Raw genomic sequence first — 24,257 nt, 5'->3', positions numbered from 1 at the left:
AAATTCAGCTTGGCCTACCAATGAGTTTCTGGGGGTTACTCGCAGAAAAATCAGTGGGATATTACCTGCAGGAGCACAGATGAGTAAAAGGCAGTTGCTTACCAAAAGCAGCTCCAGCATGGATGATGATTCATCCCCTTAGCAGTCCTTACTGCAATTACATAATCTTAAAAGTGCACAGTAAAGCCTTGTGCATTTGGTGAGCCTCGGGGCCTTGCTGAGACTTGCTTGTTTATTTTCTGAAGGAGTCTCCCTTTAGAAGTTCTCAAGTCTTAAAGAGCTTTCTTTCAGACTGGTATACTTCAATTTTGAGGAAAATGACACCCAGATTAAAGGGATGAGTAGAGAAGAATTGATCCAAGGATAGTTAAATTAATACCAATATGTTTAAAGAAAAACAAATTGATAGGGAATGATATTTAATCCATGATTTGATCTTGCAAACTTTGGTTTTGGTGTCCAAATGTCATAGTTACTCATATTTTCATTCAGAATGTAATGTTATAGCTGGGTTGTTTCCAGCCTTAGGAACAAACATGGATGTTCATTGTTAAACTTGGTACTCAAGTGTAGTATTAAAAGTTCAGATCCTGGGTTAGAGAGATGACTCAGAGGTTTAAAAAAAAAACCACTGGCTGCCCTTCCAGAGGACCCAAGTTCAATTCCCAGCACCCCATGACAGTTTACAAATGTTTGTAAGTCAAGTTGCAAGAGATCTGATGCCCTTTGCACAGACACATATACAGCCCAAACACCAATGCACACAAAATAAAAATAAATCATTATATTTTTAAAAGTTCAGGTCCTTCTATCTCAAAGATCATCATAAAAATAGTTATATATTCATTAAAATGGCAAGGATGACAACCCCCTTTTGTCTTCTAACCATTCTCTTAAATAGTAGGCACAATACTTAGTTTGATTCATATATATATGAATATATATATATATATATATATATATATATATATGGAAAGGGCCAGGAAGGGCACATTGGAAAAGGTGACAAAGAGATTTAAGAACAGCCTAAGTCCATTGCTGGGGTCCTGAAATTATTGTTGAAACCTCAATTTGATTCTTAATAGCACAAACTTGAATTAAGTGATGTCAATCAAGAAAAACTTGTATAATTACTTTTTAAAATCAGTTCAACCTAATAGTGGAAACTACTATTATATATAGGGATTCTCCACTCTTTTGTGGCCTTGTTTGAGGTATTCATTCCAAATTCTTCCCTGATCACACTAGAGACCAGCTTTGCCTTAAGAAGCATGTTTCTCTGGAACTGAGAGCTGGAAGGCACCATTATTATGGATACAATCTCAGTATTTCAGCCTATAGAAACATCAAAACTATAATCTTAGCTTAAAAATTCCTCTCAAAGAAGAAAATTATGGATTGTGTAATAAAAACTTCATTAGGGCATATAATACAAAATTTCATGCATCTTGTACAAGATGTTAAATGTTGGCTAGAGGTAGCTTTAGCTCCATATAATAAAATTCATCCTATGGTAAAAGTCTAATATTATCTAGTTATATATAAAATATAATCGAGATTTTTTTTAACTTGCCAATGTTTTGAGTTCTTTAGAAAAATGCTAAATAAAAATGATAAGCAAATATTTCAGTCTTCATTAATGGTCCCAGGGCTGTGGAAAATCTTTGTCTTTTATTATGAAACAGGAGTGTACAATAGCTTCTAGGATAATGCCTGGTCACTCAGTTGTTTTTCTGTTTGCATCAGTAAATTCACAATGCAGTAGGAATGGGTTGGTGGAGACAGGCACATATGTGGTTAGGCAGCTGTTCGCATCTGTCTAATGGCAAACTACTCTTACCTCTATTCCTCAATCCCATGACTTAAAAAACAAAGACTCATTCAGAATGCTACAAAAATTATCTGACCTCTAGATAGTAAAAGATTTTACCTTTGATCTTAGCAAGTAGTATGATTTTGAAGAATGGCATTCACGCTGGAAATGGTTAGCTTAATCATATTGATTATTTTTAGTGTGAGGTAATAAGTTAAATACATCTTGCTACTTAACGGTGGGGAATCTCTCCTCTCTCTCTCTCTCTCTCTCTCTCTCTCTCTCTCTCTCTCTCTCTCTGTGTGTGTGTGTGTGTGTGTGCTTGTGTGTGTGTGTGTCTGTGTGTTTGTTGTATGTTTAGGCAAGTTTTCAAGGATATGAGTCTGAGAAGTTAGGAAGACTCTTTACTTAATTATTAGATTTTTAAAACATACAAATCTAAGTTCCCACTTCCTCCCCTCCTCCCATTCTCTCCACACACCCTCCCACCCAACCCCTATCCAATCCTCGGAAAGGGTAAGGCACATTGCTTTGTGGAAAGTCCAAGGCCCTCACTACTATATCTAGGGTGAGCAAAGTATCCATTCAAAAAGAATAGGATCCCAATAAGCCAGTACAAGCAGTAGGGATAAATCCTGGTGCCACTGCCAGTGCCCCCCAGTCTGCCCCAGCCATGCAACTGCCAACCACATTCAGAGGGACTAGTTTAGTCCTATGCTTGTTTCTTCCCAATCCGGCTGGAGCTGGCGAGCTCCCATTAGCTCAGGTAAACTGTTTCTGTGGGTGAACCCATCATGGTCTTGACCTCTTTGTTCATATTCTCATTCCTTCCACTCTTCAACTGGACTTTGGTAATAATGTGAACCCAAAGAAAAACAGAAATAGATTCACCTGGAAATTGGAAATAGACAAGATGGCCTGATATAATTGGGAGCATGGGGGTCGGGGGAGAAGGGAAGGGAGATGGGGGAAAGGAGGAGAGAAGGGGAGGGTTGAAAAGAACTTGAGGGAATGGGATAGTTGAGATGGAGGAAGGACAGAGATGAGAGCAAGGAAAGATATCTTGATTGAGGGAGCCATTATAGGGTTAGCAGAAACTTTGTTCTATAGAAATTCCCAGGAATCCACAAGGATAACCCCAGCTAAGACCCTAAGCAATAGAGAGATGAGGCCTGATCTAGATTTGCTAAATATAAATATCCTAAATATCACCATAGAAACTTCATCCAGCAACTGATGGAAACAAAGGCAGAGACTCACATCGGAGCACTGGACTGAGGAAGACTGTTTTTAAAAAAATGATCTCCAGTGTGTTAGAAAAATTGTGCTTGAACTTATCATTTATTTATTTTGCTTCTGAGTAATACCAATATGGCTTTTGTACTAGGAGTAGCAAGTTTGACAGTTGAGCTCAATCACTTTAACCTTTTCCTATACGACAGGAGGTGGTTAAAACTTCATAAGAGGTGCTAAAGTCTGACATGCTCTGTTTTAATCACCAGAATGAAGGACTTGTTAGATGCTGTACAAAAATATAGTCATTTGTTGGTGGAAAATACAAAACCTACAAATTATTCCCATTGTCCTTGAAGCAAGCTGGCTTCTGTGTTAAGAACAGTTTAACCCTGCCTCCTTTCCAGCTTGCTTGCACTCTGATTGCTGGCTCTCTTTCCAGCTTTCTACAGTCCCTTCATTTTCCAGCAGTTATACTTGGAGCTGGAACCCATCTTAGAGCACGTGGCTGCTAAGAAACTGACAAGGCCTGGAGGGGCATCTCCCCTCCCTGGCTGGACACGTGGAGTTGTAGGTCTTCCTTGCTTTGGGGTTCATGCTGTGCAAGGACTGAGATGGCACAGGGACAGAACCTCTCAAGTTCTGCTGGCCAGAGCACTGCTCTGCAGAGCAAGAATTGCAGCCAATATTCCTCGCTCAGTGAGAAGGTGTCACTCTGTCAGAAAAGGTAAAAGTGATATTTTGCTCACGAGAAAAGGTATTCATTCACTCTGCCTCCTTTGTAAAGGAGTCCTTTTGGCGTCCTGAGCTGTAGCTGTACATGATGAGAAGCACAAACTCAGAATGACTCATCTTTGGAATGCAACATGCATACACATTTTAATTTAATTAATTTGGATATGAGAAATTGGCACACAATGTTCATTCTGATTTTATTCTACCACAGCACACTGCAGAGGCTAGAATATATATACATATATATATTACACACATATATAATATATATAATACACACACACATATGTGTGTGTGTGTGTGTGTGTGTGTGTGTGTGTATGTATATTCCGTGCCCTTGCAGATAATGTTTTGGAATTTTACATTCACTATCTCTTATTGTATAGAAAGAAGTAAGGCAGGCTATTATTGCTGGTGAGGCAGCTGAGGATATTTCTGATCTTTTTGCATTTGATACTAGTTACATCATCATCAAAAGGCCATTGTGAGTAAGCAGAAGCAGTTTTCTGGTGATTGGATCTCACTTAAACGCTGCTGCTAAACCCCTTCATAATAGCAGCTTCATGGTTTATGTAGTTCTCTGAGAAAGAGACAGCAGGCTCCTTCACCTGCCAGTCTTGAAGTGATTTTTCTCTTTCATCTGAAGGTCAGGCTTAAACCCCATGAGTCATCGGCCCTACAAGATAAATTAGCATCTTATTTGCTATATTAAATTCCTGTGTGTTCAAAAGTATTTTGATGGTTTTAACTTATTGCAACCTTGTTTTCAAATGATCTTGCTGAGTAATGCACAGAGTGTCAGAGACTGGGCTTCCTGGTAACTGCAGACTCATCTATTAGAGACTGATTGTCCCTCCAAGGAGAATGAGAACTGGGCAAAAGTGCCATACCTATGTAAAACAAACAAATATTGTTGATGAAAAACAATCAGTACACTAAGGTTTTTGAAGTTTAAAATGGCTAGAGGAATAAGACTTACAAAAATATCATATGAAACAAGGAGGATGCATGTGGAACTGAAATACCTACATTTCTTGACTTCTACAAAGTGAAAACTTACATAATAAACACAAAAGGGCAATGGAAAAATGCCTATAGTGTTAATAGAAAATACTGAAATAATTGACTAATTCAAATAAAGTAAAGTTCTGAGGCTTGGATGTGGCCCTCAAAAGTTCATGTGTCAAAATGTAATTCCCATTAAGAGGGTGGAAGTAATCCAACTATGTTGCTTGAAGGTTCTGCTTTCAGAAAATGATTATGAATAGATAAGATAATCAGAATAAAGCCCCATAATTTAATATGTGGCCAAAGGATACACAGACAAATGTACTCTCTATCTCCTGTGAAATGGTACTTTGTACAGCCCTGGGACTTAGCTGCCAAGAAAACCATCACTAGATGTGACCCCTTCACCTTGGACTTCAGATTCATAAGTCATAACCTTAGAAACCTTTTTTGCATTGTCTGTGATTTTGTGTTACTGGAAAACTAAGGTAATAGAGAGAGAAGGTGGGGAGGAAAAAGGGAAGGGGGTGAAAAAGTAGTTTTGGAAAATACAAAATAAACACTAAAGTAGATTTAATTCTTCAACAACTTTAATTAAATTTAATTATTATTTGATTTAATTATAAGTGGTAATGGACTAAATAGAGCAAAACCATAAAATTAGATAAAAAATTCAAATTGTATGTTACTTAAGGAAACACGAGAAAATGAACGTTCAAAGGGCGTATACAGTGTGACTTGTGAATCCCAGCAGAGAGTTGAGAAAGATGCACTGAGAGAAAACAAAGTAAGATCTGAGTCAAAATGACAAAAAGAGAAGTTTTCTTACAACCATGAAGCAGCCATGAAAAGATAATCACCCTAACTGTGTTTGGAAAATACTGAAATAAGTCAGGCAAGTATCAGAAGAATGGTACAGAGTGCGAGATTCCAGCCCACATTCAACTAAGAATGAAGCAAACAAAGTTAGTAAAGAAGAGTTAAAAATGGAAAAGAACTGAACTACCCAATAAATACAAGACAAGGGAACATGCAAAGTACACATTATTTAAATAATTTCTAAGTGCAGAAGACTGTTGACAAACTATGAGATCAACCTTCCAGGCGGATTATACCCACTCGTGCAATAGAGGCAATACTGTTATACAGGTAAACAGTCACTCTCTCCCAGAAGAAATCCATTCCTGGTTCTGGAAACCCGATTCACAATCCATGACAGATGAGGCCATAGGCCCTAGGAGAGACCTGATTAGTGCCTTTTGATGATAGTACCTCCAACAACATGTGAAGAAACACCAGACAACCTTAAAAATATTATGTTACTGGAAATGATCCTGTAATAAAGACCACATTGTATATGATTGCATAAGTGAGATGATCCCATAGAGACAGAAAACAGTTTAGTGTATCAGAGGTTGAGAGGCGGGAATAAGAGGAGCGAGTGATTGCTAGGGGATCTCTTTGTATTATGAGTACTTATCAACTTGTATTTATGTTGGACTCCAAAGATTGACTTTAACACACGTCTGTTTTTCTCTGTTTTTCTCCTTTATTTTCAAGACAAGTGTCCCTGTGAACTTAGACTCCCTGATTATGAAAGTAAATTTCATCAAAATAATATTACCAGAAAAGGAAGAAAATGATTATGATGGGCAGCATTTAATTAATAAAATATAAAAAGTCCTACATATGTATTAAAAATTATTATCATACATCTGCACTTACAGGGTGCTTTATATTTTAGTTGTAAAAAGTACATGTTGTAAAATTTAATGGAAGTGAAAGGAGATACAGACAATTCTATAATTATAGTTGCAGATTTTGGTATTTTTATTTCTACCTAAAAATTAAAGAAATCAAAAAACATATCAATATGAATAATATTGATTAATAGACATTTATAAAACTACCCACTTAGCAGCCAAATGTGCAGTTTACCAAGTTTATAGAGATATATTTTGCATGTTAAAAATTAACCAATTATGAATGCTGTTTGACGAGCACTGGAGAGCTCTGTGCCCATACCACGCTTCTGTTTATAGCACTCTAGAGACACCACATTGAATTCCCACATGTTTGCTTTAGTCAGTTGCTGTTCCCACACTTGGCCTTGGCAACCAGTGATCTACTTGTGGTCTTGGCAGCTTAACCTTTTGTAAAATGCCATGTGAATAAAGTCACACAGGAAGTCCTTTGTATCTGCTTCCTTCAGTTTAGTGAAATGTCTTGGTGTTTATCCTGATTGTTTCATGTGTCAGTGTCTGGACTCTGAGACAGATCTTGTGCTAGCACAGAAATCTGTCATCATTTGTTCATCTAACTTACTAAGTGATCAATATTTGGACGACTTTCACTTTCCAGTTGTTAGAAATTATGCTCACATGAACAGGAAGACATTTTCATTTTTCTAGACTATGCGGCTTGGAATAGAATACTTAGGTCATATGGTAGGTATATTCTTAAATCTTTAAAATGGATTAAGAGCTAAGCAAAATGGGTGTGCCTGTAATCCTATGATAATGTATGATTGTGATTGCTAGCCTTCTTTTGTTTTTCACATCCACACCAGCACTTGGAATTTTGTCTATCTTTTGAACTGCATCCCTTTTAATGTTATAAGTAACAACTCATTTTAATTTGGATTAGCATCTTATAATGATTAGTCATATGAAGCCTCTTTTTATATTTTAACTGATACTATTGCAGCCTTTGTGGTGAAGTGTCTGTTATAATATTTTTGCCTTTTTAACAGGTAGATTGTTTGTCTCCTTAAGGACTATGCAATGAGAAGTCTTTATAATTGCTGGATATGCCCTTCATGGGAAAAATGCTTTGAACATATTCTTTCCAAGGCTATATTAACTAAGGCTTTTAATAATGAGGTCATTTGAAAAACAAAAGCTTTTAATTTTGTAGATATTGATTTGGTCATTTTGTGGCTTTGGTATAGTAACTAAGAATACTTTGCCAAATATTAATTTATGAATATTTTCATCTATGTTTTACATGGCCTTTTATATAGTCTACTATTATATGTGAGTCACTGATCTATTCTCAGGAAACTTTTGATAAGACCTGGACACCATCAATCACATTAAACCCACAGTTGAACATAAAACAAGTTTCAACACATTTTAAAAAATGAAGTTATGAGAATATTCATAGCTTCATATTCATAGTCATAGTCTCTAATATGTGAGGTGCTGGGTTCAATCCTTGCATTGGAATATAAAAGAATTAAAATCCTGTAAAGTATGTTCTCTACAACAACTGAATTGAATTTGAAAAAAAAAAAACAGTATATTGCTTAGGACTCCCTAGAGCAAGAATAAGATATGTATCTATGCATTAAAAGTAGATGAATCATGGAAATGCCTGAGATTTAATATGGAAGTTGAAAGCTCTATCATCAAAGTTAGAAAACTGGGCTAGAGAGATGGATCAGAAGTTCAGAGCACAGACTATTCTTCTGGAGGACCCTGTTTCAATTCCCACCACCCACCCACATGGCAGCTCGCAAGTGTCTGTAACTCCAGTTCCAGGTGACCAGACACCCTCACAGACATACATGCAAAAAATTCAATGTTAACAACCTGGATCATTTTACAAAATTAAAATGATTTTTAAATTTTTAATTAAATTTATCTTTTTAATTAAGGAAAGAAAGACAGAGAATCAAGAAAGCTTATGGGAGAACTCTGTCCTCAGCCAGAAACCAGTTTCAGAATCTCAAGGAGGACAACTCTGTCCTCAGCCAGAAACCAATTTCAGAATCACAAGAAGGCCACTGAAGCACATCCCAGAACATGTAGGTCTAGAGCAGAAAACTATGACGTCCCAGCAGAAGCTAGATACTATGCCCTGATGTAATCTGTCTCTCTGTATGCTGTTAATGTTTTATAACCATTGGTTAATAAAGAAGCTGATTTGGCCAACAGTCAGGCAGAATAGAGTCAGGTGGGAAAACCAAACAGAGATGCAGAGTCAGAAGGTGACCAGTCGCTGCTGGAGAAGAAAGATAGGAGGTAACAAGCCAAAAACCTTATGGTTAAATATAGGATAATAGAAATAGGTTGGTTTAAGATGTATGAACTAGTTAATAATAAACTTGAGCTAATTGGCCAAACAGCTTATAATTAACATTACGTCCCAGAGTGTTTATTAGGGAACTGGCGGACAGGGAAGAAACCTTCAGTTAAATATCTACTCTCTGATTTCTGATCTAATCAGATTCTCAGTGTGTTTATGAATATGATCTTTAAGAAAATTACATGCAAACAAAATATTATGGAGATATATTTTAAGGGTTATTCTATATATGTATTCTATCCAGAAAATAACACTGCAAGTGGCAGATAAGACAATGAAAACTGACTCACATGAAAATGGACTCAATTAATAATTGAAAACTAGCTGAATAGACACAACAAAACATGTGAAATAATGATCATTAATAAGCTGGCAGTGGTGGTGCAAGCCTTTAATCTCAGCACTCAGGAGGCAATCTCTGTGAGTTCAAGGCCGGTCTGGTATTAACAGCCAGGGTTGTTACACAGAGAAATCCTGTCTTGAAAAGTTAAAAAAAAAACCTATGGTCATTAAGTAGAAGAAAATGTTGAAATTGTTAGTTATCATCAAAAGTGATTCTCAAAATTTGTTGAAATCCTGTATTTTTTCATTTATATTTCTGTAAGTTCATTGAGTATAACTATTATACTTATTTTAAGTATTTTCTAAATAAACAAAAATGGTCATTAAGTGCAATGAAATGTTGAAATTGTTAATTATCATCAAAATGCAATTCTCAAAAAATTGTTGGAATTCTGTATTTTTTCATTTATATTTCTTTAAATTCATTGAGTATAGCTATTATACTTATTTTCAGTATTTTTTTTACTTATTTCAACAACTAGTTCACTTAATAATTCATTTATGATGTTTTTTTTTCTCCTTGACATGGGCTACATTTCTGGGAGGTTATAAGCCGAGTTATTTTGCAATGTGTTCCTTATTTTGACAGCGTTAAGTGACAGCACTTCTGAATTTTATTGCCAAAAGCTATTACCACATCTACTTAGAGGATCATGTGATTTTTACCTTTAAGTAAATTTGTATCATGTATTACGTTTATAGACATAAATATTGAACCATTCTGCATCTCTGTAATAAAGTCAAATTGTTTGTGATGGGTGACTTTTTTTTATACTTGTAGTGGGATTTCCATTATTTTATTGAGGACTTTTGTTCATGAGGGATATTCATCTGCAGTTTTCCTTTTGGGGGGAGCTGGGTCTTTACTTGGTTTTAATATTAAAGTAATACTGGCTTCATAGAAAAGGTTTGGAAATGTTCCCTCTGTTTCTGGCTTTATCTATTCTCTATTTTTTTTTTTAGAAATTAAAAACTTGTTGCAGTTGTTCTTTGAAAGTCTAGAAGAATTCTGCTGTGATTCCTGGCTTCTTTCATGTTGGAAGTTGTCCTTTTGCAAATTATTGTTTCAGTCTCTGTATTTGTTATGTGTCTGTTGTTGATCTCTTCTTGGCTTAACTTGGTATCCATATTCAGTTGTATCTAGAGATTTGTTCATTTCTTTTAGATTTTCTCACTTAATGGAGTATAGGTTTTAAATTACTCCCCTATAATGTTAAAAAATCCATTGCTATGTTGTTGCTATGCCATTATATATGTAAATGTATATAAAATAGAGAGATGTTATAAATACAGATATATATGTTATACCAAATAGGATGATCATACTTCCCTAAGCTCCTTAAGCTAACTCAAAGCCTCAGTGACAGGCATGTAAAACCTCCTTTCCATTGTTGACTATGGAAGTTCAAGAGACTTCTAAAGCAATATAAGCAATTGCTTATATTATTATATTATTATATTATTATATTATTATATTATTGCTTATATTAGAACTTGACGGTAAGACCCTATTGCTGCAAACGCCAGGACTAGAAGGAATTCAGCTGGAATGGACCTGGAAGCCTCCTCCCAAGGACTAGCTTTCATAGTTTTAGAAGTTGCTATGTGAACTGTCAAGGGAGGAAGCAGATCAATAGTCATACTCAGTTGCAAAGACTACAAACCACAACACTGATTGGCCTGGCAATATATCCCCAGAGGCACAGCAGTAGGGTAACCAATAGCTGTCTCATTAAAATCAAGGCCAAATTAATAGGATAGAACTCATGCCTTGTACTGAATACCTAGTCAGTTATCCGTGGTTGGAGAGGAGGCCACTGACTCTAGAGGAGCACCTACTAATGGCCATTTTTCCCTAAACTTATGTAATGTCTAACTATATTCTGAGTCCTTATCCTTACACCCATAAGTGCGTTCATCAGAGAAGCTTCTTTTCACAGCAGGTGAAGACCATCACAGAGATCCACAACTGCTCAGAATACAAAGGATAATTGATAGCGGGGTGCCCAGACCCAGTCGCTACATCTTTAACTCAACGCCTTCACCCACAGCTCAGAAAACATCGCAGAAGAGGGAGCAGAGACTGCAAGGTGGAGGACAGGACTCCTGCTGCTAGGTAGTGTCGTCCAGATGAGCTAGAGCAGCTGCACTTATGAAATATTGACAATAAGCAAGACCTGCATAATCACAACACCAGTTGAAATGTCCGTATTGTCTGGGAAAGTTTCACAAGGTCCCACATGACGTGTGTGTGTGTGTGTGTGTGTGTGTGTATTCCTACTGGTAATTCCAAAGTCATCATCCATTCCAAAATTGTCATCCCTTATCCTTGTATTTTGTAACTGATTCTCATTTTATATTTCCTCTATGGATCATCAGCATGTGAGTGTTAACTTTGGCTAAGATAGTTGGTAAGAGGAGACATGCTCCCACGAAAGGCTGAATTTCTCCCGAAACAAGACCACTAAGATGGAAAGCCATGAATGGGTAGTTTGTTTGTTTGTTTGTTTTTGCCTGATGTTCTGTCTGCTTTAAATTTCTGGTTACTACAAACCCATGGGGTTTCTATGTGGAGTGAAAGAGGGACCAGGAATCCATTTCTGTTGGAGTGTGACTCTTGTGTCAAACAACACTCTCAGTAACTAGGAAGCATCCAGTAATTGGGCTGAGCAGGACTGAAGTCTGTCAGTGAGCTTGCACACGTATAGACCACGTCAGGACCAACAGAATTCCTATTCCTTCCTTCTGTCCACATACTGTCTCTATCATTTCCTAGTGGCTGAAACTATCCCCATCAGGCCTCCTTCTGAGGAGCTCCAGCTCCACAAAACTCCCTCCTACTGGGTGTGCCCTGATATTTCCAGCCTCCTTGCAAATGTCACTGGGACACCAGATGGAGCTGGGTGGAGGGAGGCAGCCTGGGGTGTGACTATGGAGATCATGTTTTCACGCCTAGCTGTATAATCAGTTCTAATGTTCTCCCCTCCGGTAAATGGGTCTCTTTTCCATCTAAAGGCTGAGGGAATTGGACCAAATATCTAAGAAATCAACTTTAGTGCTCTGCGCTTTATTAAGAGGCAAAAATGTAATAACAACAATGACAGTTTCTTTAGAATGGTTGAAACTGTAAGCCCTCCTCGTTGTTTGGGTTAACCTTTTAAATAAGTTCTCTAGGTGCCTGATAGAGACCGGTGAAGTTATTCTAGCTGCATACTTCCTGCTGCTTTCTTGGACATTTTCTTTTCAAATGTATTTAAGAGATGTTTTTGAACATTTTTATTTTTTTTTAAGTTGTGTGTATTCAGATGCCCACGGAGGTCAGATATGTCAGATCCCCCGCAACTGCAGTGACAGGCGGTTGTTAGCTACCTGATATGGGTGCTGGGAACCCAGCCCAGGTTCTCTGGAAGACCGAGCAGTATGTGCTCATAACCACTAGGTCTTCTTTCCAGCCCCTAGAAATGATTTTATTTTAATCCTATCATCTCAGGGCTAACCGTTTCTCTGAGGACCCATTCTTCCTTGTACGTGTTTGAGAGTGAGAGAGATGGTACCGACAGTTTTCACCCTCACTTGGTGTAATTACTGCACCATGAATTGGACTGAATGGGGGGATAACATTTGAGTTTCACGTTTCCACAAAGCTTTGAATAGTGGCTGACACATAGTAGCTTGCCATAAACATTACTAATGACTCAATAAGGGAATCTGATTAGTGACAGAACTGGGTATAGAATTCTCTACACACTTAGCCCTCCAACCTTCCATCCCGACAGAGATGTTCTCTATCCCAAGTCCTTCTTTCGGGGCCTTTCCAGATGCACCTGTTGCTGGATTTGTGCAAGCAAGATCAGTGAGCTTTTTCTATCTAAGTGTCCACAGAACCTGCTTCAGCCATGATGCAAAGATAAGAAAGAGGGCCCTCTAAGACGTGCGGCTCACCCAAAGACTGAAAAGAAGGTGGCTAACTTCCCAAGGTCGTCCTTAAGGAGGCCTGCTTGTCTCTGCTGTTCACTTTGCCAGCCTAGAGGGACAGTTCTGCAAGGCAGGAGGCTGGGTCCCAGCGGCCCCGCCGCCCTTGGCTTTGGCTGGGCGGGGCTCTGGGGCTCCAAGCCTAGCTGTCCGGGCCTGGCGGTCGGCTGGCTGCAGTAGTAGGCGGGGCCCTGCGCTCCCCCTCCCCGGTACTGCGGCGGTGGCAGCGTCTGCCCAAGCGCAGAGCGAACGGTGGCGGAGCCGGGCGGGCCCTGAGCGGGGCGGGAACAGGCGGGGCGGGGCGGCCGCGGAGCCCGGCTGGGGCGAGCACGGGGCGGCGCTCGGCTGCGCGGGCTCTCTGCGGCGGCAGCAGCGACAGCATCCTCTCTCCCTCGACTTCCCTCCGGCCTCTTTCTGTCTCCTCTCCGTCCTCTCCTCGCTTCTCCCGTCGTCCGGCCTTCCCGGCTCCTCCCACGGAGGAGCTCTAGCTCTCCGAGTCAGCCGCGACCGCGGGTGCGTCCACTTCCCGCGCCCAGGTAAGACACCGTCCCGCCTCGCTCAGCGCCGGTCCTTCCTCCTAGGGCTCCGCGGAGAGGAGCCGCAGCCCGGAAAGTAGGAACCCGACCCGACCGGCTAGTCTCGTCCGCTGTGCTATGGGAGAGAGCCCGCGCCGGTTGGCGCTGTCCAGGTGTCACTCCGGGGCAAGGGACCCGGCTCGGTACCTGACCTCTCGATTTGTAGATGAGCCAGTGACCTCGTTAGGTACCACTTTAAAACCATGGGAAACTTCGGTTCAGGTTGGGGTACGTGTTTTGAGAGTTAGCATGGCCCGAGCTATAGAAAGATCTCGAGGAAAGGAATTAAAAGTAGAGGATTATTATTATTATTATTATTATTATTATTATTATTATTATTATTATTATACTATGTGTCTGTCTCTGTGTGCCCACAGCCTCAGAGCTCTGCACACTGAGGAAGGGTGAGGGGAACCCAGCCAATTTCAAATCATTTCTTCAGAGACAACAGGAAGAAGAAAATTGGTATATTTTGATAATTTTAGGAAAATGAAAAACTGTTCCTTGGTTGTATAGAGGGCGGGGCCCAAAGGTACAAGCCTGGCAGAGCTTGTATTTCAGCATAGCCCTTTCTTCCTAAAGGAGAGGGGTGGGTACTCAGCTGCATCTCTTCTATTCATTCCTTAATTCTGAAGCTTTTCTTTGCGAGTCGGGGACTGTAGTAATGACTGCCTTCCCTAGCCTCGCCTTTGTTCCAGGATGGAAGTGTAATGGCAGAGAGTGCCTAAGAACCAGGAGCGGGAGGTGTGTGTTTGGGTGTGTGAGGAGGGGGAGGGGAGAGTGAGCTGCTGGTGTCAGAAACACAGTCCTAGAAAACTGGAAATTGGTGTTTTCCCTCCTGGCATCGGGGATTCTGGATTTTGTCAGTAGATAAAAAGGTTTGGTTAACAACAAGCTGCTTGTGATAATTACTGTTTGCCCTCTGATGTAAGCTCTGAGAGTAAAGCAACCAGGACACAGACCTTTTGAAACTGGGTGTGAAGCTTTTGTCAAGATGCAGACACACCACACACACACACACACGCACACGCACACACACGCACACGCACACGCACACACACACACACACCCTGCACACATGCTACAAAATGGTGTGGATAGCCAAAAGACACATCTTTTAAAGTCATTTTCTACGGATTGAGGATTATGCTCTGAATGAAATTTATGTTTTAAAAGAACAACCAAAAGCCTATCATTGGGTGGTACATAGTTTCAGGTGTGATACAGAAAAACAAATGAATATTAGTAAGGAACCAGCTTACCTATTAAAGATGAATTTCTTTAGAATGATCAGGGAGAGGAAATGCCTGCAAGCTGAAGTTGAGGCTTGAGGCCACAGTGAGGCGATAGAGAACAAAGCCTTTTATGTGAGCCACGTTTCGCAAAAGCTCCCTGTGTGTGAGCTGCAGGTACCAGCCCAGTATGAGAGCAGACAGCTGTCACCCTTTCATGCCGGTCTGGTCCCTTATGATATTTTCGGCAGCCCAAAATAGATTGAATAAACAATGACGCTTTAAAACGCTTTTGATTTTATACCCACGAGGAACATTACACTCCTTTAACTGAACCTAGTGTCTGTCATTTCTGGTAAGAATAATTTAAGATTTGCAAATCACTTCCAGTCAGTTTCCCCATGCACACAAGGACCCTTCCCCTTCTAGGATAGGGGAAAGTCTGGTTTTATTTCAATAGGAAAATATTGAATTTGTGTATATGTCCTAACATTAATTTCCCTGTGATTCTTATCTAATTTTCATAGCCTGACATCTGCATTCATGATTTTGATATTATCAGACCAGTTATTTCCTATTTGGTTCATGCCATTTATCTGTGGTTTACTTAGTTATTTTCTATCATATTTAAATTTGGTATAACTTTATTTAATTTCCAAAGTTTTTAACCTCATATGTGAGAAATTGCATATATGAAGACATCTAGACAATTTAACAATTTGTTTTCTCTTTCTAAAAACCTAATATTTTAGTGGCATTAATTTTTATTTTCATTGTTTTTCTTGTGTCTTAACTCCCTCCACTTCCCCAATAACCAAATAAGCTTTTTCTTGCTGACCATTCTTGTTTTTTTCCTTGCTCCTACTTTGGTCTAGACTGCTACAGGTGGAACCAGCATTTCCAGGCTTTTGAGTTTAGGATGTGCTTATAGCACAACAGGGTCTCTCTCTCTCTCTCTGTCTCTCTCTCTCTCTCTCTCTCTCTCTGTCTCTCTCTGTCTCTCTCTGTCTCTCTGTCTCTCTGTCTCTCTCTCTGTCTGTCTCTCTCTGTCTCTCTGTCTCTCTCTCTGACTCTGTCTCTCTCTGTCTCTCTCTCTGTCTCTCTCTCTCTCTCTGTCTCTCTTGTTTACAGCACCTTCTCCAAGAGGAAGGAGATGGAATGTGCTGAAAGAGCCCGACCCAGTGGAACTGGCACAAGCATGACCTCATGCTAGTAGGTGCTTCAGTCTCACTGAGGGAGCTGACATCCTCTCAATGGAGAGCAAACACCAGCAACATGCCCATCCCAGGCCAGAAGCCCTGTTCTTCCCACAGCTGCCTCTGCCAACATGGCTCTGCTAAGGTTAAAGGCATATTTTTCTCTTTTATATATTTCTTTTCAGGGATCTTGATTCTGGCCAGAAATACAGAGTCAGAAATGAAACTTGGCACAGAATGTTGTAGGACTGAAGGAACAATTTCAGTCCATGCCTCCCCCAATCCCTGGCTTAAACCATTTTACACATTTTCTAAATGTCATGAAGAAAGGGATAAAAATGCTTGTTTGGAAGATTTTTAGTATTTTCTTATGACACACATATATTTGTTGAATTTCACTATCAGCTTGATAACAGAGAAGAGAATGCTTTTGCACTCTGGCAGTCAAGTAGATATTACATCCATTTGCTTAAATGTACAAATGAGAGCAAGGGTACCCCTCTGTGGAGACAGAGCAGAGGAAGTTGATGGGAGGGGTTCCTAGAGTGACTGACAGTGTGTTCTTTTCAGTGCTTGACTTCCTCTTAGCAGATTAAAGTAAAGAACCGGAGATAAAGAAAGCAGTGTCCGGTCAGTATTACCCCTCAATGCTAGGCTGGCTCTCCTAGGTAAGTCACTAACTGAACGCAGGCGTTTAGGACCATTGGTTGCCTCTTTTGTGTCTGATCTCGATGGGTTGCAGATGTTACTAAGCTCTTCCACTCGCGTTATTACCTGAGTCTTATGAGTCCTTATCAATTTCTGATATCCTCAGAGAATGATCAGCACCAGTAATCTCCAAACACCCAAAGCAAATATGGAACTGCCAAGTAAGATGGTTGGCCTAAAGGCTGAAACCAAGGGAAAGGGTCTGTGGGGAAGTCTGAGCGCCTGGTAGGGTAGAGGGAGACAGAGGGATGAAAGAAACTTCTCAGCTGCTAGTGTTTGTCCGTGTAGATGTGGATGAGGGCTTATGGGCATGGGTGGAGGTGGAAGAAATCTGTTTTGCTTTTCTACCTCAGTGCAATGTTGTGTCCCTTATCCTCCCACAACATTGCTTTGAGCTTAAAGCTCTGGGTACTTCCTTGTTAAAATTATACAGGATACTTATTGAAAACAGGTCTGTAGTGAATTAAAAAGTTCAAAACAATGTGAGCCCAATTAGTTGACTTTATGGAAACATTTTGAATCTAACCTTTGAACTTTGACCATTACTCTTCAAAAGATGAACTTTCCTTTTTGTGGTGACATACTCAGCTGTGATATATTTAACTTCCACATTTTAGGGGAATCATTTGGTAATTCAAAAAGAAGAAAGAACAGAATCCTCTCTCCCTCTGTTGTTAAGTTTATATTGTACACAAAGGAAAACGTTTTAAACATTGTTTTCTGTTACAAAATATATCAGAAGGGACAAATTCTATCTATCTATCTATCTATCTATCTATCTATCTATCTATCTATAGTTTATCTGATTTTTGAGATGCTAATAAGATTTTAAGGGCAACTATTTTATTTATTCATTTATTTTTTTTTACTTACTTTGAGACTATGAAACTCCATATAGCATAAATAGACCGGAATTCCTAAAGCAAGCTCATATTTGAGTTCTACCCTCCTTCCTCAGATTCTTCTTGTTCTGGAAGGCAGGAAATGTAGTATGATACCTAACTAAACTCAATTAATTTTATTTTTCATATTTTCTTATATAGAAAATAGATTCTTTTCTCAATTATTCTTTTCTCTCAATTATTCTTTTCTCAATTATTCTCAATAGATTCTTTTCCCAATTATAGTTTCCCTTTCCTCTACTCCTCCCAGTTTCTCTCCACCTCCCTTCTCCACTGGATCCATACCCTTTCTGTCTCTCATTAGGGAAGGACAGGTTTCTAAGAGATGACAACCAAATATGACAAAATAAAATAATATGGAGCAAAAATTTCATTTCAGAGTTGAATATGGCAATCCAAAAGGAGGAGAAGAGTCCCAAGAGCAGGCACAAGAGTAAGAAACTCACTCATCCTCATGAGAGGGAGTCCCGTGAAAATACTAAGCTAATAGCTATAATATACACACAGAGGACCTGGTGCAGATCCATGTAGGCCCTGTGCTTGCTGCTTCTGTCCCTGTGAGTTCATATGCACCTTGTTTAGTTGATTCAGATGATCTTGTAATCCTGGTGTTCTCTGTTCCCACTGGCTCTTTTAGTCTTTCTGTTTCCTCTTTCATGAATTCCCTGAGCTCTGAGCTGAGGAATTTGATGGAGAACTCCCATCTCTGAATAATATCTGGCTGTTCCCATTGGCTACTGCAGGAAGCCTCTCTGATATGACTGGATAAGGCACTGATCTGTGAGTATAGCAGAATATCATTAGGAGTCATTTTATTGATACTTTTTAAGGACATTTTTAAGACTAGTAGTGTTTGTTTTTACTCTAGGTCTCTAGGCCATCTAGTCTCTGATTCTTGGTTACCCAAGCAGCTCAGGACTCGATTCCCTCTCATGGGGTAATTCTTAAATAAAATCAGACATTGGTTAACTACTCTCAAAAGCTCTCAAAATCTTTATGACTGGGTTGATGTTCATGATTCTTTTTTGGTAGTCTGCAGAGTACCTTCCCACACCGTAAGAGACTAGTATTTAGGAGTGAACGCTCCATGTAGGCACCAGCTTCACTTCTCCATATTTGATGCATTGTGTGGGTGTTATCCTTGGCAATGGACTCCACTGTTTTTACTTAAATTCAGAGTCTATAAATTTGTAGTTTGGGTTATCATTTACTTAATAGCTAATATCTACTTATAAGTGAATGCAGACTATATTTTCTTTCTGGGTCTGGGTTACCTCATTCAGAATGGTTTTTTTTTTCTAGTGCACCCATTTGACTGCAAATTTCATGATGTCATTTAGAAAATACAAGTAATACTTAATTGTGTAAATGTACCACATTTTCACTCTTCTGTTGAGGGACATCTAGGTTGCTTCCAGTTTCTGGCTATTATAAATAAAGCTGCAACAAATATAGTTGAACAAGTGTCTTGTGGTAGGATGGAGTGTCCTTTGAATATATGCTTAAGAGATGTATAGCTGTATGTTGAGGTGGATCAATTTCCAACTTTCTGAGAAACCATTGTATTGATTTCCATAGTGACTGTACTAGTTTGCACTCCCTCCATCAATGGAGGAGTGTTCCCCTTATTCTGGATTCTCAGCAGAATGAACTGTCACTTGCATTATTGATCTTAACCATTCTGACAGGTGTAAGATGGAATCTCAGAATGATTTTGATTTGTATTTTCCTGATGGCTAAGGATGTTGAACATTTCTTTAATTGTATCTTGGCCATTTGTAAACTCAGGAGTTTGCATATTTACATATGAGTTTACAAATGCATAGCTGGACTTTTTTTTAATCTTCTTTTTTTTCTTTCCTGTGTCCCTGCTTTCCTACCTCCCCTTTGCTCAGAACTTTTAATTTGTAATAAATAGACAACAAAACCATCACTGATCCTTAGTGATGTGAAGATACAGGCTGCTGTTTTATATATAGTTATTCTCCGTTATGCTTCTATTTCTGCATCACATGCAGCATTAATCTAACTTCTCCTCCTTAAGACTTGCCCCTACTTTGGTCCTATCTTTGCCTTTCCCTTTTTCTATCTCTGCGGCAGTCTTTTCCTTGTCTGCAGCTCTTCCATCATGAAGCATCCTTCCTCAATAAGACATCCCAAATCAGGAAGTTGCTGCTTTGTATCTCCCCTTTGTATCTATACTAGTCCAGTACATGATGAGACCAGAGGATGTCAATGGACATTTTCTTCCCCAACTGCCTATTCCCAAATACCTGGCAGCTGCCTCCCAAATTAAGACACAGAGGCTTATATTAATTATAAATATTTGGCGGATAGCTCAGGCTTGTTACTAACTCTTACATTTAAATTATTATCTATGTTTAGCCACATGACTTCGTACCTTTTCCCAGCACAACATTCTCATCTTGCTTCTCTGCATTTGCTGACAACTTTTTGACTCCGCCCTTTCTCTTCCCAGAATTCTCCCGATCTGGCTTTTGCCCCCAGTCTCTTTCTGCCCAGCTATTGGCCAGTCAGCTTTTTATTAGCAAATGAGAGTAATGCATGTTCATAGTGCAAAAAAAAAAAAAAGGATTTTCACAGCATCTGGATGACACTAGCTGTCTTCCGCAGCTGTTGTCTACTGTGTTGGGGGATGTGGGGGAAGGAGGCTTGCTCCTTGAGCCATGAGCTCACTGGTTGGCTCCTAGTGAGCTCCAGGATCCATCTCTCTCCATTCCTCACCCCCAAGGCTCTATTTCATGGAGAGTGACTCACGACAATCATTTTCTTGTCACTTTTCTTTAAATTGTTTAAACATTTCCAGGAAACAATGGTTCATTTCCATGATTAATCACTTCAAAGTGAGAATTTTGGCTAATGAAATGATTTTTTTTTAAAGTTATTTGAATTACCTAATACCAAATAAAACGGTTTGGTTGTTCTTCCTGTTGTTTTAAGTTAAATTGAATAGCGAAGACTAGCAGTCTATTGTTTTCATGTTAGACGGGTTAGATGAATCCACAGATATACACCAAAAACACTGGATCGATCAATAAATATTGAACTAAGTTTAAGATTAAGTAAATATTCCAAATTTCAATTCTCTATATAACATTATCAGTAGCTAATCTAGAATCTACCCGAAAATGACTGCAAAACACAGCGAGTGCTTGAATATCAGCAATTTCATCCCTTAACTGTATAGATCTTTACGTTTAATGAAGACTTATAAGTAAGCATACATACGGGCTATTTGAGGCAGAATAAATGGGTTAGCATGAAGCCTTTGCATTTCATGCTCATCGTTATTGAAGATGCCTGGGGCACTGCCACAACAACCGTAACCATTGATTTCCCTACTGTAAGCAGCCCCACTGTGATAGACTGGAGATGCTGTAGCACCGTGATGAGGTGAGTTGGTAGGAGAAGATCTGACACTGGATGGAAAGCGCCACAGCATCATTTCCAGGAGCAAAACGACAACTAAATAATGCCCAGCCGTGGGGGTTTGAGAGATAATGGCCCCCATAGGGAGTCGCACTATTAGGAGGTATAGTCTTGTTGGAGGAACTGTGTCACTGTGGGGCAGGCTCTGGGGTCTCTTTTTACTCAATGTGACAGTCAGTTGGTGTCCTGTTGTCTCTGAGTCAACATGTAGGAGATCTCAGCTACAACACCACATCTGCCTGTATGCTGCCATGCTCCCTGCCGTGATGATAATGGACTGACTTCTGAAACTGTCAACAAGCCCCTTCAATGAAATGTTTCCATTTATAGGAGTTGCTGTAGTCATGGTGTCCCTTCACAGTGATAAAAAAACTTAACGAAGACACTAGCTTTGGTGTTTTACTGCTGTATCTGCGTATCTTATCTTTAAAATTCACAATTTAGTTGTTCTCCATGTATTCTCTCTGGCAGGATGAAAATAGTATGAAGCCTACTTCATATTACTTCCCCTACATGTTTTGGTTGATAGGAGACCCTATATCCTTACAACTCACTGTGTAAAATAGGCAGACAATGTTTTTAGGATTCAGCCAGGAAAACTGCCCTGTGGTAAGCAAGGAACAGATCTAATGCTCTCATTTACAATATGCACTTCTTGTCGTTTGAACAAACATTTCGATCTTCAGCTCACAGTTTTTTAGTATAGCACCTATGACAACTTCTTATCCCACTTATTCTGTCATCTTGTGTTTCACAGAGGAATAAAATGAGGTTGGTGGCATGTGAATGTGTGATTATCCTATAAGACAGTTACATACATGTGCACACACACACACATGTACATACCCCACATGCAAGCATGCATGCACACAACAGCTTTTTATAGTTGAGATCAATTTTTATTCAGTCCATTGGATTTTTATTTAACTTAAAAACATTCTAAGCCGGGCGGTGGTGGCGCACGCCTTTAATCCCAGCACTCGGGAGGCAGAGGCAGGCGGATCTCTGTGAGTTCGAGGCCAGCCTGGTCTACAAGAGCTAGTTCCAGGACAGGCTCTAAAAAAGCTTCAGAGAAACCCTGTCTCGAAAAACCAAAAAAGAGAAATGTAATATTCAACTCAATTTATATGAAAAATTGTAAATGCTTTATGAAAATAAAACATATGAAGTTAAAAGTATGGTTGGCTCCTTATCTACTGCCTTTTACCTGTAATTTAATCACTGTGATTTAATCTTTAAAACAGTAAAAACATTACTGAATACAATATCGGGTGTTCCCCCCCTCAATCATTATTCCCTGGAGAATGCAATGCAACAGACTAAATGGCTTTGCTGATAAAGTGAATGATGAGTATTGCAGCAGAGGACGGAGTGGCCTTTGGTGACACTTGGGAGTTTGTTGTTTGTTTGTGTGTCACTAATTCATTTTCCTTTGAGTGGGAAAACACAGAATGGCTGTGGTTGGTACCCAAATTGGAAGCAGTGACAGCTTTGTACATCTCTGTGCTTTCTGATTTCAGAGACTCATGTGGACTTTACAGAGATTATCATGGGGATTTAGGGGCTCTAAAGTCCTTTAATTGTAAAAGAAAGTATCACTGAAAATGAGTTACTTGGATTTGAAATACAATCTTCGCCTTTTTCTTCCTAATGTGTCTGTATTTTAAATAATAGCACAGTGCTTTGTAACCCTGAGAACTTACTGGCTCCAAAGGAGTGTGCGCTTATGTGCCTGGAAATATATCACGTCATTACATTTAATAGTCTAGATTGTTGAATCTAGGCTAGAGATGTAGCTCAGTTGTTAAAGTCTTTGCCTACCATGCATGAAGCCCTGCAGGAGATTGCCAGTATAGCATTAAGATGGTGGGGTGGTGCATGTCTGTAATCCCAGGGCGCTGAGTAAAAGCAGGGGATCAGAGGTTCAGGTCAACTTTTGCAACATAGCTAGTTGAGACCAGCCTGAGTTACATGAGATCCTGTTAAAAAAAATTAAGGTATTTGAATTGACAAATAAAACTTGTGTATTATTAAAGTGTTTCTTCTGTGCCCCATGTTCTGCTACTAAAGGAGCTTCAAGTGTTAAGATTTTACTGATTATATGTTAATATAAAGGTATTCAGTGGAGATAAGATGTATCAGTAAGCCAGCTGAGGCAGGCAGCCAATGAGGGACGTTCCTAAGTTAGTTGGCTGGGAAGCAGGTTTGGTATTCTGTAGTTTGGGCCCATATGCAGCTCCTTCTTAAGGGTGCCATTGAAGGCACATCTCACCCTGGCTCTGTGTTCCTAGGCTGCCTTATATTCCTGTTTTCTGAGCTAAGGGTAGAGGAAAGTGGCAGTTGTACCTGCCCAATTTTGTGACTCAGTTGGCTTTCATGTAGATAATAAAAGTGGGAGGGACTCGGAATTTAGGGCCCTTCCAACTAGCTGTGTGCCAGCTTCTCTGCTGAAGCCCAGAGACTAAATCTGGTCCAGGAAACACTTATAGCTCCTGCTCCAGGGCCATTCCTGTGGTTTGGATCTCATAGGAGAGAAGCTTCAACTCTGGGGAGGAATGCCCAGACTCAGGGGACTTGGATAGCCGAGGAGTTTTGCTCTGACCTGGAATCATCGCCACTGAAGCCTTCAGATTGACTGGGTTTGTGTTTAAACTTGGTACTCTGCATAAAGAGAGTCCATTAAAAATAGCCAGGTTGAATTTTTGTCTGATATACAGCACCATAAAATTTTTCTCAAAAATAGCTTCTGTGTCTCCCCCAGCCTTGGCATTTTTAGTTAAAGGAAGTGAACTAGAAAGCCTGTGGGCCGCTGTCTGTGCCTGGTTCCCACTTACCTTCCCACTCCTACTTCCCTTCCTGTTTCTCTGCCTACAGTGCTCCATCCTTCTTGTGTTTTTGCTTTTTCCAAGGAAATGGCAAATTAAATGAGAATTAGGTGTTGCCGTGGTTACTGTGTTCAATAGCACTCCACCTGCGCCCACGCTGCTTAGGCATTGTAGAAT

General features: G+C 39.6%; 1 protein-coding gene across 1 annotated transcript in view; it reads left to right on the top strand.

Annotated features, from left to right (window-relative positions):
• Positions 1 to 13,628: 13,628 nt before the first annotated feature.
• Positions 13,629 to 24,257, top strand: part of Map2 (microtubule associated protein 2) — a 268,877-nt gene continuing 258,248 nt past the window's right edge. Inside the window, 1 exon segment of the mRNA XM_042055511.1 lies at positions 13,629 to 13,728. The gene's annotated coding sequence lies outside the window, so the exon portion shown is untranslated.

The sequence above is a fragment of the Arvicola amphibius genome, chromosome 8 (genome assembly GCF_903992535.2).
Source record: "Arvicola amphibius chromosome 8, mArvAmp1.2, whole genome shotgun sequence".
NCBI lineage: Eukaryota > Metazoa > Chordata > Mammalia > Rodentia > Cricetidae > Arvicola > Arvicola amphibius.
Note: the sequence above shows the minus strand (reverse complement) of the source record. Positions and strands in the feature narration are given on the sequence as shown.